General features: G+C 41.2%; 1 long non-coding RNA gene across 1 annotated transcript; it reads left to right on the forward strand.

The window, feature by feature from the left end:
• Positions 1-5215: 5215 nt before the first annotated feature.
• On the forward strand, positions 5216-6457 carry LOC144992187 (uncharacterized). Its single transcript, XR_013656058.1, has 3 exons — positions 5216-5353; positions 5685-5753; positions 6326-6457. It is a non-coding gene; the product is annotated as an uncharacterized LOC144992187 (long non-coding RNA).
• The last annotated feature ends 11004 nt before the right edge of the window (positions 6458-17461 follow it).

Here is a 17461-nt window from a genome sequence, read left to right on the forward strand (position 1 = left end):
GGATGATGAGCCTAAAGTTAGAAATCGAAGGGGTGATGGTGAATGTAGTCAGTGGGTATGCGCCACAGGTTGGCTGTGAGTTAGAAGTGAAGGAGAGATTCTGGAATGAGTTGGATGAGGTCATAGAGAGTATCCCCAGAGGAGAGAGAGTTGTTATTGGAGCAGACTTTAATGGCCATGTTGGTGAGGGCAATAGAGGTGATGAGGAGGTGATGGGCAGGTTTGGTGTGAAGGAAAGGAATCTGGAGGGACAGATGGTGGTGGACTTTGCGAAGAGGATGGAAATGGCTGTAGTCAACACTTACTTCCAGAAGAGAGAGGAACATAGAGTGACATACAGAAGTGGAGGTAGGAGTACTCAGGTGGACTACATCCTATGTAGACGAGGTTATTTGAGAGAGGTTAATGACTGCAAAGTGGTGGTAGGAGAGAGTGTAGCCAGACAGCACCGCATGGTGGTGTGTAAGATGACTCTGGAGGTCAGGAAGAAGAAGAGAGGGAAAACAGAAAAGAAGACCAAGTGGTGGAAGCTACAGAATGAAGAAACTTGTGAGGAATTTAGGCAGAAGTTGAGACAGGTCCTGGGTGGTCAGGATGAGCTTCCAGATGACTGGGAAACTACAGCAGAGATTATCAGGGAAACAGGTAGGAAGGTGCTAGGTGTGTCATCTGGAAAGAGGAAAGACAGTAAAGACACTTGGTGGTGGAATGAGGAAATACAGGAATGCGTCCAGAGGAAGAGGTTGGCTAAAAGGAAGTGGGATGTAGAAAGGACTGAGGAAGGTAGACAGGAGTACAAGGAAGCGCAGCGTAGAGTGAAGAGAGAGGTGGCAAAGGCCAAACAGAAAGCTTACGATGAGCTATATGACAGGTTAGACACAAAGGAAGGAGAAAAGGACTTGTACAGGCTAGCCAGACAGAGAGACAGAGATGGGAAGGACGTGCAACAGATAAGGGTGATTAAGGACAGAGATGGAAAGGTGCTAACAACCCAGGAGAGTGTACAGAAAAGATGGAAGGAGTATTTTGAGGAGCTGATGAACGTGGAAAATGACAGGGAAAGAAGGGAGGAAGATGTGGTTGTTGTGGAGCAGGAAGTAGCAGAGATTGGAAAGGATGAGGTTAGGAAGGCTCTGAAAAGGATGAAGAGCGGAAAGGCCGTTGGTCCTGATGACGTACCTGTGGAGGTATGGAAGTGCTTAGGAGAGACAGCAGTGGAATTTCTAACGAAGTTGTTCAATAGGATTCTAGAGAGTGAGAAGATGCCTGAGGAATGGAGGAGAAGCGTTCTGGTTCCGATCTTTAAGAACAAGGGTGACACGCAGAACTGCAGCAACTATAGAGGAATAAAGTTGATGAGCCACACAATGAAGCTGTGGGAAAGAGTAGTGGAAGCCAGGCTTAGGAAGAAGGTGGAGATCTGTGAGCAGCAGTATGGTTTCATGCCCCGTAAGAGCACCACTGATGCCATTTTTGCTTTGAGAATGTTGATGGAAAAGTACAGAGATGGTCAGAAGGAGCTGCATTGTGTGTTCGTAGATTTAGAGAAGGCGTATGACAGGGTGCCGAGGGAGGAGCTGTGGTACTGTATGAGGTCGTCTGGAGTGGCAGAGAAGTATGTCAGAGTAGTTCAGGACATGTATGAGAGAAGTATGACGGTGGTGAGATGTGCTGTAGGTCAGACAGAGGAGTTCAAGGTGGAGGTGGGACTACACCAAGGATCAGCTTTGAGTCCTTTTTTGTTTGCTATGCTGATGGACAGGCTGACAGACGAGGTAAGACAGGAATCTCCCTGGACAATGATGTTTGCGGATGACATTGTAATTTGCAGTGAGAGTAGAGAGCAGGTGGAGGAACAGCTGGAGAGGTGGAGGTTTGCTCTGGAAAGAAGAGGCATGAAGGTCAGTCGTAGTAAGACAGAATACATGTGTCTGAACGAGAGGGATCAAGGTAGAAGCGTTAGGTTACAGGGGGCTGAGGTGAAGAAGGTGCAGGAGTTTAAGTACTTGGGGTCAACAGTTCAGTGTGATGGGGAGTGTGGAAAAGAGGTGAAGAGGCGAGTGCAGGCAGGTTGGAGCGGGTGGAGGAAAGTGTCAGGAGTGTTGTGTGACAGAAGAGTGTCAGCAAGACTCAAAGGAAAGGTGTACAAGACAGTGGTGAGACCAGCTCTGCTCTATGGGTTAGAGGCGGTAGCAGTGAGACACAGACAAGAGGCTGAGATGGAGGTAGCAGAGATGAAGATGTTGAGGTTCTCCTTAGGAGTGACCAGGTTAGACAGGATAAGGAACGAGTACATCAGAGGGACGGCTCATGTTGCCTGTGTTAGCGACAAAGTCAGAGAAGCCAGACTGAGATGGTTTGGACATGTTCAGAGGAGGGATAGTGGATATATTGGTAGAAGGATGTTGGAGATGGAGCTGCCTGGCCGGAGGGCAAGAGGACGGCCAAAGAGGAGATATATGGATGTCTTAACAGAGGACATGAAGTTGGCTAACGTTAGGGTAGAAGATGTTCATGATAGAGTGAGGTGGAAAAGGATGATTCGCTGTGGCGACCCCTGATGGGAAAAGCCGAAAAAGAAAGAAAGAATTAAGCATTGAAGACTGAGTTGTACTTTGTCTTTTACCATCAAGTAACAGATCCAAATACCGCTTTGGGGATTCTTCTGAGAGGAATGAACGTTATGAGACACTTGCAAGCTCAAAAAATGGATTTTGCTACACATAGGCCCTATAACAGATTTTTTAAGCCACGACTCTAAGATTTTAAGGTTTGTCTTTGGTTTACTCAAATCTTAGTGGTTTTAACTTGAGTGATTTTCTCTGACCCCTCAAAGTTTAGGGTTCTGGCTTTCTATCCATCACCAGGTTCTGAACCACGATCCACAACCAGACCTTTTTTTTTTATTACTAAATGTGTCCTGCAGTTTCTATGAGTTCCTAAAGGTTCTGCAGGTGTTTCAAAAACGTCCAGATCTCCTTTTTTAAGTTATTGTCACTATGTTTGTGCGCTCCTGCATTTGGCGTTTGAGGCCAGGCTTTTCGTAAATCAAAGGCTTTTGGATCAAAAGTGTTTCATCGAGTCTTTTTTTCCTCCCAGATGGAATGATTGGGGCTTGCTTCCAGAAATTCCTGGTATTTCTTAATATAATTTATTTTTCCCTTTTCCCTGTGAAATCTTCCTCGTGCCAGAGCGACACAAGCATAAACCGTGATGGATCCAGCTCTGATTTAAAAGTTGGCGCCGTTTTCTTTCTGTCCTCAAACACAAGGTACCTTTTGCTTTTTTCCAGCCAGAAATTTCTATTTTAAGCTAAAGTGTCCATATGTTGTTTTTTTAAATTTCAACAGACCTTCTTTTTAAAGGCTCAGCTTTAGAGGTTTTAGTGTTGAAAATACTACATACTTTTTGTTGATGGCTGGTCAGATTTTTCCAGTTTGGCTCAAAAAGTGACCACTCAATCCAATTTTAGTCTAAAATCAGATGAATGTGGAGAAGGACCTATAGCAGATATGGGGAGCTTTTGTAAAGATGTTTACAGTGTTGTAACTCCTTTGATTGCTTAAAAGAAATCTGATTACATCAAATCAAACCTTGCACTTTTCTGAAACAACAGTTCTGATGCATAGAAAAATAGATCCATGTACGTCTTTGTTTTCCTCATCTGGGCTGGAATCTGGATCAAAACTGTACGGCTGGATAGCTCTCGAATTGTTCGCCGTTTTTGTTGCAATGTTAGGTTGGGAGTGTAAGGGGCTGTAAGCTAGCGTAAAGGTTTGTGAACACAGAGCAACATCAGAGCAGATCTTTACATTTCCCTCACATAATGAAAAGTAGCCAGACATTTAAAAAAAAAAGTGCAAAATCCCACATGTATGTGTTTATGTTTAGAAAGGAGGGTGAACCGTTGCCGATGACCTGATTACCTTACAAATCTTCAGTGTTCGGTTTGTGTATGAATTTTCACCTCGCAGTGCTCCACGTCTCCCACGCGGCCACATGGGGGGCAAAGAACAGCCTAGTTAAATGGCAGATTTGGGCCAATTAGGTTGGAAGTGGAACAGATAAAGATAAACACACTGCAGCTGGAAGTGCTCGGCCTGGTTTGACAACACCCTCCGCAGACACGCCCTCCTGCTCCTTCCTAACACTGGCGGCAGCCTTCCTGTCTGCACGGAAAACATGTTTGTGTTTCGCACATGAATGCAGTGCGGCAGTCCTGCTGCCATAAAGTATCTACTGCAGAAGGCAACTTCTGTTCTCTGTGCAGGAACTGCCTTATTTTTTCTCCTCTGGGAAAACTGATTGATCCAACCCTGCACAGATTCCCATCCAGTGTCAGTCTGATCCAGAATTTTAATATCAAAACCTTATCCTGAACCGTTTCAAGCAGCCTGCGACGCTGAGCAAGACCTCGACGCCGTACGATGCTGCAAAAGCCTCCAAAACATCTGTAGCCCAATATTCTCCCCGATCAAATCCCCACAGTGAGCCGAGGCTGAGCTGTGCAGCCTCCTGCTGCGTGCAGTCTGCGTGCTTTAAGAGTGCTCAAGGTTATTTTTATATTTACTGTGACGGAGCAGTCAGGAACTGTTTGTGTGTTGTTGTTTTTTTTTTGTTTTTTTTTGTAATGAATGCTTCGACGCCTGTGTGCTGCACAAAACCGCAACAGAAATTCTCCAGCCTGATTCAAGCTTGTTCAATTATTCATAGCTTACTGCTATTGCAGTGCTCTGGCACAGCGAGTGGGAGGGAGGGGGGGAGGCTGAGGCAGGGAGAGAAAGAGGGGGTGTCTTCGGTGAGAACAGGGCCTTCAGAGCTGGAAAATGTCTGGATAGTCAGTGTCACGATCCTGCTTCTTCTGCATCATCTTCTGACTCGTCTTTTCTCCGCTCGTTTGATGCCTCATTTAGCCTGTCCCTTTTGTTTCTCATCCACTCCCCTCCTTACTTTTTCCACTTCACCTCCTCTGTTGCTCCTCACAGTGTCACTACGCAGAATCTCTGTCCTCTATTATCATTAGAGTTTAGGGAGGGAGGCCCTGCAGTGTTAATCTTATCCAGACTCCCGACTCTTCCCAGGACATTTCTTAGTATTCACGCTGCTGACTTTGAATTAAAAGATCTTTGCTTAACCCCCATGGCCTCGTACAGCCTCCCATTTGCGGGTCTGTGTGCGCTTCACCACCCCCAGGCTCAGCACCTACATTTTGCCCAAATGATGTGAAACCACGGACCGGCTCATCTGCAGCTCCTCATCTCCAACTTCTTCAATTATCCCTTCATTTTTCTCGCTGTATGAGCTCCCCAACTCCTTTGGACACAGAGGCAGAGCTCATGGAGTATTTCTAAAGGTGAGAAGAAACTAAACTTTCTCAAAGTAAGAAGAAAAGGCTGGAGGGAGAAGATGAGAGTTTCAGGCAATGGATGTTTAACAGTAAAAGAAAAAAACTGGAAGCTGAGAAATAAAAAAAGTATAAGACCCAAAAATCTTCTATCTTAAACTGCATATTTTTGTTTTCCCAGGCCAAGAAGAATCAATTATGTAACTAGTTGTTAAAGTTCAGCAGCACAATAAAGCAAAAACAAAAGTGAAGTGAGACATAAATGACATAAGAACAGATTTCCAGATGGTCAAAGCCTCATGTTGGAGCCTGAAATTTGTATTTTGATATTTAATTCCAGATGAAACTTGATTACATCTGTGGGATATATGAAGAAAAGCCATCATGGTGGTGCCATTCTTCAAATGAGGTGGGCAGCTTATGTGTAACAAAAGAGGAGGATGAGTTAGAAAGTTAAAGTCCCACTCCGGTCACCATTTTGATCTGGTTAAAAGCATTCCCAGTGGTCTTTTAAACATACTTATGTTGTTTTAGCCCAAACCAAACAAACTGTGTGGTCCTTTAAGGACAAAGTTTCTGCTGAGCAGGAAGAGCTTATCGGAAACTCACTTCTGATTTGTGGGTGGGACTGTTGGCGCAGAGCAACCCCGCCCCCATTCCCCATCCTCATTGCTGAGAGTTTGGACCAGGAAGCTTGTGGCCTGCCCAGCGTATTTTCTGTTAGAAATAAGCTCTTTTTCCATCTGCATTTTTCATCTTTCCTGTATCGCAATAATTTTAATTAAAAAAACTTAGAAATACAATTTGGAGCTTAATTTTCTTTATATGTATCCTCCATGATGAGAAAAAAGCTATGAGAACATGTTAAAACACAATTTCCATCTAAGTGAGTCTTTAAAGAGGACAAGAAGAGTAGCAGAAGATGAATATTTGATCATTAGGGTAAAATATTGAACCCGTGTCTCTCCACTCTGTCCACAGTGGGTAGAAAGACCCTGGAAAGCTACTGACACTTGTTTGGCCCAACTAATTACCAGCATTTCCAACTTCCACCTGTAGGGGCAGTAGAGTCCTAAAGGATGTAAGGTCTACCCAAGTCAGAGGAGAGAAGAAGAAACACGCTTATAGGTGAGAATTTGTTGTTGTTAGTTTAATGAGAGTGGATGAACATAACTTCATTTTTACATTTTAACCATCAAATCAATCTTCAGACATGTGGTAACTTTGTTGAAGTTTATTATTGTGTTTAAAATTATTCACACAAAAAAAAGTCTGAACAGTTTAATCAACTTTCTGAGCTCAAGTCAATATTTGCTTCTCTGCTTGTGTTTTCTCTGGTTTTGGATTATCTTTCTTAAAAATATAAATGTTTTCATTTGTATTGAGTTAAAAAAGGAATATGAATGCACATTTTTGCTTTTGTGCAAAGTCATTTTTTAATTCTGTTTTTGTTCATTTTGGAAATTCCATGGAGAACAACTTTTTTTTAACTGAAAATAACACAGATTTCAGCTTTTAATAGGATAAAAAGCTTAATTATAGATTAATTCAATTTGTTTAAGTTTGGAATAATTTTTCTTTAAGTGCCACTTTTTTCATTATTAGAAGGACAAATTACTTATTGACGAGATTTATCATTCTAACTCATGAAGAAGAGTAGTCTGGTTTATAAAGACAAATAAATAAATAAAATAGTTACATCTTGAATATAAAAAATGAACTTTTTTTTTTTTTTATTGTTTGAGACACTGTTCTGGACTGAAGATTCTACTCGCAAAATTTAGTTGGACTCTCATTCCGGTCTGGGCAGACCGAAAAAGGTTTTCTTTAGGCTGTTGATGAAGCTGAGGTCAGGAGAGGCAAATCTGTCCAGATGTCTCAGGAGCAGCAGGAACTTTGTCTCAGGCTGTACAAGTGCAGAGGGAACTGACTTTTAGCCAGTCCTGGATTTTAGGGCTGTTGCATTCAATGCTTTTACTATGAATGGTATTAAACTATTTAGAGGAAATTTAAGTCTTGATCTACATTGACCAATAGTGAAGCAATGTAGGTCTTATAGGTCTTCTGGATGACGTAGCTGTTGAGCTTGATGTGACACAGCCAAACAGGAAGTGAGTTTTACAGTGATGCAATCGGAACGGACAACAAGAGCAGGCAGAGGAAAGGTCAATAAGCCAAAGAAAACAGCAAGGGACGGCGTCCATATGCAGCATGTGTGTGAGCACGGAACCACGGAGTGGCCTTGGAGTTTTCAAGCTGTTCTCACATATGTTTTTCTTTACAAAGAAAATGTCCACATGTGTACAAAATCTGCTGTAAGACTCTTCACAATTCAATCATTTTCATACAAGAATGGAGATGGAAAGGCACGAAGAAGAAACTTCGGTTTAAAAAGAAGTAGGGTGACAAGGCATTTACAGAATGTCCTTTTCTGCTCATTGTCAGTCGTTTTGAGCTGTTTTGATTCATTTTGACCTGAACCATTGAGCCAAGATTCCCACTTCACATCCCCAAACATGTTTTTTTTGTTTTGTTAGCGAGTGTGTAGTCCGGATGTTGCACATCTCTGTTCTGTCGTTAATCTGCCAATTTATTTGCGTTTGCATTTTTTTTGTCTTTCTGAGTTGTCCTGGCCATTTGTTTGTTTTGGACTTTTATTTTCCAAAATATAAACTATACATTTTCCTTTTCATGGATTTAAAGTGGCCAAAGGTCAGGGTTGGTCCTCCAGATAAGCTCCGTGTGCTCACATCACCAAAATTACATTAGAAGTCCTTACTGTACATCAATTTAAATGTGAAACAACCAACATTTGTCACTTCAGATTGGTGTCATAAAGAAAGTACCTCAACAGAAGTCATGAAACATTACAGTTCTGAGACAGTAACATTGTGAGGTAAGGGATTACTTTGAGTCTTTATAACAATGATAATTTGTAATGAACTGGACCCGTATGAGCGTATAATTTACAACACAGCACACTGAACAACAAAAGGGGCCAGTTCTCTGAGGAAAAAAACTGAAGTACCTCACAAACAAGGTTAGGAAACACCTGAGAGCTCACAGAAGCACTGGAAAGAGCATCCGTCTGTGCAGGAGGGGGCTCTGTGCTCCACAGGGCTGCAGATCAAACGCTCTCTTCAAAGGGATCTGCTATGCAGAAGAGAAAAGGCTGGAATTGTTGGGAATGCCCACTCTTTAAAAGATGCAGACAAGCTAACAAGCTCATTAAGAAATGTGTTATTGAGTTTTCCAGAAAGCCACCTCCCCACCCGCACAAACGGCATTAGAAGCAGGCATCTGGGTTGAAAGCGCGACATAGATCCCTGCTAGAAGAATTTGACGGAAAACAACCGTGTCACTTTGAAGGCATAACCCTAGATTTGCTGGAATTCAGCTGTGGTGCTCTTAAGGAATACAAATCTGATCAAATCTTTAAGGCAAAAAAACAGCAAAAGCTTGAAGTTTGCAGAAAAACATCAAAAGAGCTTTTAAGTCAAGATTAAAGCTGTGTATATTAGCACCAAGTGAACCATGAACACCGATCAGTGCTATTTTGAAGGTACACAAAAAAAGACTGGAAATGACTGTTATTTAAGTTGATTTAGTTATTTTAGACTTTTTGTCTTAAGTAAAATAAATTTGATCCAGACTGAGCCGACAAACTAAACTTCCCTATAAAACAGGCATGTCCAAAGTCCGGCACACACTCAAATTTCTTCCAGCCCGCAGGTTCCTGTCATAAAACCAATTATACGCGGCCTCCAGCACTTTCTAAAAACTGTACAAATTCTTGATCATGATTGGCTAAATTCCGTTTTTGTAAAGCTGTGGCAACTTTGTCCTTGGAGCTTTTTGACGCGTTTGCTCATTTCTAAAATGTGGATTAGAAACAAAAAGAACAGATTTGTGTTTTGCACTTATGAATTAAGATTTGTGTGATTTCCTGTTCCCATGATTTACATTAAGAAGTTTCCAGTAAGCTTTTAATAATAAATTATGTGTAACATTTAATGTGAACCCAGATTACACATTAACAAAAGGTTTTTTATTCAGATTTTCTTCCTTTAAATTATGCTCTTCAAAATGTAAATTCACAATAATTTAGGTAAAAATGCAAAGAAATGAAAAGTATTCCATTGCAAAACAATGTTCTTAAAAAAATGTATTTGCATTTAATATTATAAGGGTTCAAAGAATGTAGGATGGCCCTTTTGCTTCACCAAATCTGGAACAACCATTATGAACCTAACTTTTTTATAAAGAGAGCTTTCTTCAGAGTTTTTTTTTTCACTTATGAAGTTAGATTATTAATAACCCAAACTTGGTTGCAGGAGTGTTTAACAGCATGAAACTAAACCAGAGGGAAGGCGTGTTGCAGGATGGAAGCACTGCTTGCATCATCAGGTGGCTCTCTGGTGTTGCAATTTAAATCACACTTTTCAAAAACAAACAACAGAGAAGGATTTCGAGCATGAAAACGGCAAACGTTGAAAAACTGAAAACATTTTACCCTTCTAAATCCTTATATTTGGTGGAAAAAAAGAAATTTTTCTTAAAGGAATTGATCTTAGAAATCAATCTGAGCCAAAAGCCTCAAACCCCCCATAGTTTTCTGTCTTTTTATATAACATTTAATTGCAAAATTATCAAGATTGCCTGAGGTTTATAAAAACTTTATGAATTCAGAGAGGGAACTCAGTTGTTGTTCATCAAACTGACATCTCTGCTGTGGAGGTCTATGATGCTGCAGCAAGAACGAGATAAGAAATCTTTATTTTATTGACTGAGATAACTTCTTCATATTGCAATAAAAAGGTGAACAATATAAAACCAAATGCTTTTATTTACCAGCTTTGACTTTTGTTGCACCAATGCAAACAACCACTGAAGAGGTCTCGTTTCTCGTCATATAAGGCAGAAAAACAGGGTTTCTACTGTGACACAAACAAACTAATCCGAATTTAAAAGCATTTTACCTGATACTCTATCTGACAACAAGATATTTATTAATATAAACAAATGTTTGCATTTATAAAAGTTAAACTGCCCAAGTAAAGTTAGTAGTTAGCAGTTAGTCCTTAAAGACAGCACACAGCTATTCTTTGGAAACACAACATATTCTGTTATTAACCGTCAAAAGAAGTGATTTAGAATTAGTCACTGAAGTAATTTGTCCAGAATTTTCTTTTATCATCAAGAAAGTAACAAAGCAATTCTCTTTAAAGACATATTCCGATGACTATAGTGTGTTTGATGTTTTTATTGTGGCTTTTTTCTGACAATATAGTAAGAAAATTGAGCTGAAACAACACCTTTGAATATTTCTTTATTCAAATCATTGTAAATCAGGAGCAGACAAAAAAATGCAGTTTGACTAAAGGGCATTCCAAATTTTACAAACTCTTAAGGCGTACTTTTTTTTAAAGCCACGGTGCGCCCCATAATCTGGAGTGCCTTATATTCGGAATATTCTGGTTGTGCTTACTGATATCAAGGTGATTTTGTGGCTATGCTAACGTGGTTAACATGTAGCATGTTTTAAATAAGTCAACGCAGTTAATAAAGTTTGACTGACTGACTCTGACTCTCTGACTAATAATCCGGTGCGCCCTGTAAGAACAAAAATACGGTATTTGTGACGCCGACAATAGGCTAGGTGGGCCGCAAGCTCCCTGCTCCAAGCTGTCAGCAACAGGGAAGGAGGCGGGGCTTAACAGTCCGCCCACCACTCAGAGGTTAATTAACCAGTGAACTCCTGCCGCTCTGCAGAAACGATGTCCTAGAAAATGACACAGGCTTTTTTTGGCCTAAAACAGCGTAATCATAATAAGAAGACCACTGGGAACACTTTTCCAATAGATCAAAAGATCGGAGTTCGTCTTTAAAGTTTTGGTGATGGAGAAAAGTCAACACAGTAAACTTATTTGAAGGATAGATTTTAAGGCTGAGGGTTTGGCATTTCTTACTGCTGTAATAATTTGTTTTAAAAACAGCGCTGGAAAGTGGTTTTTATTCAAGGATACGTGAGTTATACAGTGAATAGTGTTTGATCCATCCTTCAAGTTTCATTTCTCTGTTTTTGTTGTGTTGTTTGTTCAAAGGAAGATGAATAGGAAGTCATAAAGAGGTGAGATTCGGAGCCGTGAAGCCCGCTGAGGCTTGTGTCCTGACATTCAGGATAAATTCAGTGGAGGGGTTCCACTTGAACGGTTGGAAAGAGGAAGAGGCATCCATCCACCTTGAGCCAGCTGCCCAGGAAGCCTCATTATCCTCCCTGCATCCTTCCTGAAAGCTTCTGCTGATCAGTAAATGCCACAAGTTTCCCTCCCCACTGCGAGAGCTCTCACCATGAGCAGAGAGCGGAAAGGAGAAGAGGAGCGTCAGACTCTGTCTTTGTCCCTAATGGGGGGGCTGCAGTACACGTTTGAGCATCTCCTTTGCACTCAGAGTGTTCATCCTGAGCAGGGCCACATTTGTTCGTGGGTTTTTTTTCAGCTGATGTTTCCTTCAGTGACCTTAGTTGATCACAAACGACCAAACCTCACGTCGGTTTTAACTGCTGCAGCTCCAAACTAAAACGACATTTGTGTCTCGGATGCCACGAGGGGCATCTCATGAATTAATGAGACGTCAGTTGAGATGTCACGTCTTTATCAGCTCTCTAACAGAGGAATAACACAGGCAGAGAAACTTAACGCGCGCCGTGAATCTCAGGCGGTTTGACTCCAGAGACATGATCTTTAAAAATACTCCCTTTCTCTGTTCGGTGGGAGCAGATTTGCATACCGCCTTTGTTTTCGTATCAGCATTTATTCAACTGTTTAGTCCGGTGGGAGCTGTTTCATTGTGTTTGTGCTTTTGTGTGTTGCTTTTATTTATTTTTTGTTTGGTTTAAAAACTTGATTTGCATAGTTTACTTCTAAGTTATTGGAGGTAAACGACTCAATGTCTGTATTTTGTTTTTGGTTTGGCATAAATCTTTACAGCAAGCTGGAAAAAAAAACACTGATGACGCTATATTTTTTTCACAAAAGTAGATCGTCGTGACTTTGGGCTACATCACATTTCATGGTTCAAGGCTAAGGGTGTATTCAGACTGGACACATTAAAGTGTACCAAGCATAGTTCAGTTACCCTCATAATTTCCAGTCTGAAGACATCCAAGTGGACTCTGGTCTGGGTCCAGGAACCGCTCTCTGACTCATCTTTGAAGGCGATCTCGGTTCGTTTCTAATCAAACCGAGATTAGGTTCGCTCTGAGTTTCCTCAGTCTGAACAGGCTCTGTGGTCGGAGCGGAACAACTGAACAAAAAATGGCCAACATAGCCAGGCATTATGGGATGTGAGCAGAGAAGGAATGTTACAAACAAGATAATGATACAACTCAACAGATGAGGCTCATCAAAACAACTTTTAATGTGAAACACATTGCTTCTAACATTGTTTTCCCAACAATCTTTGTATCATAAACACTTATCAGCATAGCCTTTTAGCCGTCGCCTCCTCAGTAACCGACTAGCAGCATGCCTCCAAAATTTTACCAAAATAATAAGTGGTGCATCTGACGTTGATACAGACATTGTAAATTGGTCAGCGAAATATAAAGTTTAAGTCAGTGAACTATCTTGACACAGGACTTCCATTGTTCATTCTCTCGTTGCTTGGCCCCGCCCTCATAATTCCTGGCCAGTGAGTGAAGAGATCTTTAGTCACGTGGTTGTTTTTTTTTACAAGCTTTGGTCCGTTACAGCGATGTCCGGTTGAAAGCCAGTCTGAATACAGACCAAACACAAGGTTCAGGACTCGATCTGGAACAAATTAACCTGACCTTTCCAGTCTGAACCCCCCCAACACAATTATCCATTTCAGTCAGACAACTCATGCAGTAAAGAAGATTTATTTCCATGATTCTTTTAGTTTAGCATAAGGCTCCGTTCAGATACATAAAACAAAGATCTCCATAGAAAACTTTGGGTATTAAACTACCCCTAACGGAGCTCACAGGTGGAAGCCGGGGAGGAGGGTGGGGTGATGAACGCAGAGCTCGCAGAAATGGAGAAGAGGGATTGGACCGCACACCTGGAACTTAAGTAGGACGCTGAAGTTTATTAGACTGAACCACCTGCAGGGAGGAGTAACCAGGTTTCTTCAGCTGCAGTTCAATTTTAACATTTTTAAGCGATCTTTATGTCATCTATTGCTGTTGGATAGAAACTGTCCTTGCTTTACTGTGACGTCAGCCTGAAGGTAACAGCTCAAACAGGGTGACCACGGTGTAAAGTGTCTCAGATGAGGTTCTGTGCTCTGTTGAGGCACTGGGGGCTGTACAGGTTTTTGAGGGTGGAGAAGGGGAAGCCAACAATCTTTTGACCTGCTGGAATGCATTCCCATGAGTCAAATGCATTTACAGTATGCTAATAAACGTTCTATGGCGGTAAGGTACACACAAAACCGTGCACAAAGTCCTTAAATCCAGCCTTCAGTGGGCCATAAATCAGCTGCTAACAGAAAACTTCAGCATCAAGAAAACAACAGCCCAGCAGAGATGGACTGAAGCTTGAACTTTTTTCTACTTTTCTGTTGAAGGAATACTAAAACTCCTAAATCAGTGTAAATGCTGCTGCTGAGTGCAGTGATGTAGTGGAGAACTGAGAAACATGGGGGCAGCCTCTCCTTACCTCCCATCTGAACCAGCATCTATTTGCGTCGCCAGGTAAGGACGAGTCCTAGAAAATGTGCTTTGCAGGCAAAACGTTACATAACGTGCCTTCTGTTGGAAACCCAAAACTGCTTTCAGGAACTTTCTCCGCACGCCGTGTCCTTTGGTCTTGTTGTGTCAAAGCTTTATGGATGAAAATATAATCAATTGACATAACCAGTCAGCCAGGTAACTTCCTGTATTTCATCATGAAGAGTCCCCACTGCTCACGTAAGAGGAGCTTAATGTTTGTATCGCTCTCCGATTAAGATCATCCTTGAGGCTGTCTGGATCTATTTTGGTCTATCTGCTTTAAATTCTGCACAAAGCTGTGTCTGAACCACAAATGCAATTGCACTTCAACAGTATGCTGGATGAGGGCTTAGCAGCATGACAACAGCAAGGTGTGAGCTGCATGCTGGAAGCTGGAATTTGGATGACGTGGTTATTGATGGGTGTTTGGAGGAGTGGCCGTCTAAAGCTCTGGTCAGTGTCTAATCACGCTGGTCTCACTGTCAAGCATCATAACAGGAGAATGTCCTCCCCTGGAGACAAAAAGTTTCATGAAGGCTATCATAGTTTGTGAAATTCATGTTTCAGTCTTTTTCTGCCTCTGATCACGAGATTTTACTTTCACAGCAGCTGAGCATTGACACGGCTTTGAAAATTACGATAATAAAAAACACTTGAAATTTGAACATTTGAACAGGCCTGGATGAGGAGCTGTATCTGAAGTTTTCCCCATAAAATCAGCAGGTGTGGTCACATGACCCAATGATACATTTTAAGACATTTTTTGTTCTGTGGTGGTTGTGGTCTCAGGATGACACTATATTCTAGACTTTCTTTAAATTGCTGTTAAAATGCTTTAAGGTTGCTCTAAAAGAGAAGTCTTCTGTCAGTCAAATGACCTTTATCTTTACATAGGAGCCAGTTCATACATAAAACTAATCATTTAATGAACAAGCTCCAAGTGGTTACCATGTTGTTTTAAATTTTTATTTTAAGTACATCTAGTCCAGTCCCGTCCCGCCCCGCCCCGCCCCGTCCGGTCCGGTCCAGTTCAGTCTAGTCCAGTCCAGTCCAGTCCAGTCCAGTCCAGTTGTGTTTCCCTCCAGAAGTTAAAAGCCTGTCACCTTCCTATAACTCAGATCTTACATGCTTCATGTCATTCTACATTTGGCCTGCATGTGATAATGTGCTGACCTGTTTTAAACAAACCAACATCCATGTTCATGTGGTGCCAAAGGGAACATGAAAGAGAACTGCAGCAAATTTCACTTAAATTATTCATCTAAAACCGCCTATACGGCAGATGTTTCCAGAACGTGACTCTAAACTGCATCTACATCTAATAGACATTTATTATTGACATTGGGCACAAATGTAAATATGAATCACCTTGTTGTGACCAGATAATGCGCAGCTAAACAGTGTGTATGTTACATGTCTATTACACGCCACCATAATTGTGTGTCATTTATATCTACTGATGTCTCTCCATGGTAATAGCTTCCAGACGCCAATTAAATGTGACAATGCTCAAATGGAGACTAGGGATGCATGACATTGGAGTTGTAGTTGATAACCAGCATGTTGATTTTTCAGATGATCTGTGCTGCTTTGACTTGTTCATCTGAACTCTTTTGGTTTCCATTACAAACGTCAACATCGCAAGCATTTTGTTTTTTCCTTTTCGCCTCCTGCTGCAAGAATCCTTAAGTCTTCTGGAGTTGGACATTTCTATTGCACTGAACCGTGTGCAATGCTCAACTTAACATCCTCTCAATGATTTTCTACATGCCCCTTTTTGTTTGATTACTGAAAGCAATCAAAGAATGTTATCCTACAAACGTGCGTCTCCTCTCGCACTAAAGTAGCTATCAACATGCAACCAACTGAAATTTCTAAAGCTCCTTCACTAGAACTGTGCTTTTACCTTTGGTGCTAAAAGCTAGTATTGTTTATATAATATGAATATTTTTATGATTTTGGTTTCCCATGATTCCTGAAAACTATGAGGAATGTGTCTATTTCTTCTTATTGGAACCTACTGGCAGCTTTTTATGTTCCATCAACTGTTCAACCATACTATGTGTAGTTTCCTAAAGATATCAATGACAAAGGAATCCTCGTTTATTCCTTGTTACATCTTTGGACCAACATCAACCAAATAGCACCACTTATTTAGTGTAATTCATTTAATGTTTTCTAATTATTTTTATAAAACTCTAATTAGGGGGATGTTGCAACTAACTTTACAATCATACGACTCTCAAGCTAAGTTCTCACTGCCGTCTGCACCACGCTTTCTTTCACGCGCCCTTCTTCCATTGAGAAGTCTATGTAAACACGGGTTTAAGGCTACTGCGTTCAAAACTCTTGAGGTCACGGGTGTTTACTTAAAATTCTACAACCGTTTTTGGGCTCTAGATACATAACTTGTGGCAACAAAGTTAAACCAGGTCAAACTTTGATCAATCAGGGATTTGGTAATGACGGAAGAATAAACCATTTGAAAATTGATCATGAAGGAAAAATTAATATTTGCAGTTTGTACCCCGCCATAATTATGACACTAAGTCTTTCATATATCAGAATAGAGCTGTAGAAGAAAGAGCCTGGAGTAAGATTCGCCAGGATTTGTACAGCTTTGACATTTTGCACCAAGACTTTCCAACTGTAGGTGATGGACATACGCTAGTAAACAGTAGAAAAAAGAAGAAGCCCCCCCCCTGCTTATCCATTGTACATCATATCCTTAACCCGTCACATGCCCTGAACGTAGCATAAAACTCTTGAGGTGATGAATGAGCTCAAAAAGCTGCATCCCTGCTGGCCAAAAGGCGGCATTTGGGTAGTAAAAGCAATCTTTTAAAGCAACGGCTGCAACAGACTTAAAAACATTATTGATTTCAGCAATTAGACACAACGTCTTTAAAGACCTACTCCAATGAAAAAAAATTGTTTTTGGTGTTTTGAACATGTTCTGCTTTACTGATGATGGAGGACATATTTAAAGAAAATTAAGTTTCAGATTGCATTTCTTTTACTGATTGTGCTCCAAGTAAGTTATTGTTCATTTATGAACAATAACTTACTTGGAGCACATAAATGAAATGAAATGAAACATAAACAGAGTATCAGAGTCTCTGGAGCTGGAAGCCAAAATGCAGTTTCTAATGAAGAAACTGAAACTGTAAAGACTCAGATAGAAGCTGCTCCTACAGAAACACACAATGCAGCAGTTTTAGTTGAGGGTGCACTCGTTTGAAGGGCGGCGTTGAAAAGCTGATATGACGAGGCACTTTTCCCCTCTGTGCCGTGCCGTCTTCAGTGCAGCAGAGACAAAAAAAGTCTGCACAGTTTGACCTTCCTTCGCCTTTGAGGCTCCGCCTAAAGCCAGGACTGCACAG

Source organism: Oryzias latipes, chromosome 1 (genome assembly GCF_053564925.1).
Source record: "Oryzias latipes strain Hd-rR chromosome 1, Olatipes_Hd-rR_3.1".
Classification (NCBI taxonomy): domain Eukaryota; kingdom Metazoa; phylum Chordata; class Actinopteri; order Beloniformes; family Adrianichthyidae; genus Oryzias; species Oryzias latipes.